The sequence below is a fragment of the Benincasa hispida genome, chromosome 4 (genome assembly GCF_027475165.1).
Source record: "Benincasa hispida cultivar pf3 chromosome 4, pf3_genome.v1.1, whole genome shotgun sequence".
Taxonomy (NCBI): Eukaryota; Viridiplantae; Streptophyta; class Magnoliopsida; order Cucurbitales; family Cucurbitaceae; genus Benincasa; species Benincasa hispida.
This window is the reverse complement of record NC_143481.1, coordinates 678,512-681,112: the sequence shown is the minus strand read 5'-3', so window position 1 is coordinate 681,112 and position 2,601 is coordinate 678,512. Positions and strand designations below refer to the sequence as shown.

General features: G+C 28.3%; 1 non-coding gene across 1 annotated transcript; it reads left to right on the top strand.

Annotated features, from left to right (window-relative positions):
• The first annotated feature begins 1,111 nt into the window (after positions 1-1,111).
• Positions 1,112-1,193, top strand: TRNAS-UGA (transfer RNA serine (anticodon UGA)). The gene has a single exon. It is a non-coding gene; the product is annotated as a tRNA-Ser (tRNA).
• The last annotated feature ends 1,408 nt before the right edge of the window (positions 1,194-2,601 follow it).

Genomic DNA, 2,601 nt, shown 5'->3' with positions numbered 1-2,601 from the left:
TTCTCATTCAAGATTTCGGTTACTCATTTGATTTTAAGTGAGTTTTTGTTGGATTTTAAATTACCCATTGTATATTTGGTTGCTAAGTTGAAGGTTGCAACGTTCTAAGGGGTTGTCCAGCTTGTAAAGATTTTTTGTCTCGGCTTAATTTTGAATTTTTCTACATTTTACTTTTATCTATACACACTCATTACAATATTATGTAAAGCGATGAATAGAAATAAATTGAGTAAAGTCGTGGACATATATGAAATGAGAAAATAATGTTATATTTTTTTATGGTAAACACAAGATTTAAATCTATCAATTTTAAGAGGTTTTACTTAATATTAGATTTGTGATAGGACTAATGCCTCCACGAAACATTAATAATTAATGTAAAGTATTTAGAATTGTTAATCATTAATTATCACCCACTACTAGTCGAAGCAACACAACTTCAACAAAAATTTCAAGTCTCATTCTACTAGTTTTTTAACTTTCCCTTATTCTTTTAAATATATATATCTTTAAATTTTGTTCTTCTCCATAACTTCGTCGTTGTTATCATATACATAAATCAATATTGATTCTTTCTATCAAATATTTTTTTATATCAAATGACATTTACAAAATAAGCCCCTCAGATGGATTATTGTGATGTTTATATTAAATTGGTATATATATATTTTAAATTATATCACTATATTTATAAATATTTCAATTCATTTTATTATATTTAAAAACAGTCTAAAAAAATAATTTATTTTATTTATAGAATGATTTGTGTAATGGGTTGTATTATAAAAATTATGTTTGCCTACCCACATTATATTTTCATTTGACTAGTGGATTATAAAATGGTATTTTATGGATGGATTCCCAATTATGGAATTATATATGAAATTTTAAAAATAAAAAGTATAAAAAATGTAAATAATAGTATAAAATGTACTATGAGCCAATTGATAATAATGACAACCTGTCATAGTAAACTTGATAACGAGCGTTTATATAATTTTATTGTTAACAATTATGATTTTGATTAAAAGTCAAATTTTGAAATTTTGAAATTTTGAAATCTCAATTTTGTTTACAGATTTTAGCATTACACCATGCCGTTTAACAAACGGTCGATATGTCCGAGTGGTTAAGGAGACAGACTTGAAATCTGTTGGGCTTCGCCCGCGCAGGTTCGAACCCTGCTGTCGACGTTTTCTTTTTCCTTTTCTTTACCTTTTTTTAATATAATTTATTTAATTAATTCTTTCTCCCCTCATGCCTGCCGCCATCACCCCTAAAACATTATACTGATTCAATTAATAATAAAATAGAGGGGAGAGGAAATTTTTGGCAAATGTCTACTTTTGTTTATAGTTTCAAAATGTTCTATTTTTAGCTCAAAATTTAAATTTATTTTTAATTGATCCATAAATTTCAAAATAATTTTTTTTTCTTAATTTTATATTGGCATATGATAGTTCTCAAGAAGAGTTATTATTTTTAACTTAATTTAGATTAGTTAATAGATTTTATGTACTTATTATCTTGTTTTGTAGGTATCATGCATCGAGGAGGTAGAACCAAGATATCGGAGTCAAATGGGACTAATTTGAAGCAATTTGGAGGTGATTTTAGCAGCCAGACTTCAAAAGAGTGAAAATTACGAAACTGGCACTGTCACAAGGTTGCAACGCTAGCCTGACGCTCTACCCTGACCCTCTAAGGCAGAATGTGCAGCGTTGCAACGCTCTGAAGTTGTACAACTCCAGCGTTGCGACGCTACAATTTTTTCTATAAATACCTCCCTTCGTCTTTAGGTCAAAATTGTAAGAGTGTATTAACATGTAGCGGAAGCAACAAGGATTAATAAACATTCAAATTCATTAATTTTGGTAGAAACTAAAGCATGTTCATCTACTATAAGAGGGTTTGTAGTCCCCTTTGTAGAACTCTTCAAGATCTTGATCAACAGCAGTTGTCTTCTTCAAAAACTACCGTGAACCACCTCAAGATCTTCCCCAGTATCCTTTTGAAGCTTTAGAACGAGTTGTGGGACTTAGGAACAACTTGAAGTAATGGAAAAACAAGGAGAAGCTCATTGCACCAGCGTGTTTGAAGAACCTTTTTGTAAAATCTCTTTAGAATGCATGCATCAAATTCACTCCAATCTTCTTTATTTATTGCAGATGAACATATAAACAAGATCACTGCATGATTTGCAAGTGATGCTTGGAGTAAATGTGAAGAAGGGAAGTGGTATTTGTGTAAGCAAGTAGAAGATGGGTAATGGAAAAAGTCAATTTTCCATTTTGTGCATGTTTTGTAACTTTTCAGTTTTTCCAAAAATCAAATAAGTTCAAAATCAATTTTGATTTTAAAACTGAAAGCATTATTAATTTTATAAAATTAATTTCATAAATCAATTTTCTAATAAAATTAATAAATAATCATTTAAATAATTCTAATTAACTTAATATCAAATATTAAATTAATTTTTACACAAATCCATCTTCATATATTTAAATCATATTTAAATATAAATTCTCCTATTCTGTTTAATTCTAATTTGAACGTTTCAAATTAATTTATCAAGCTACTCTAAAGCTTATCCATTTACGA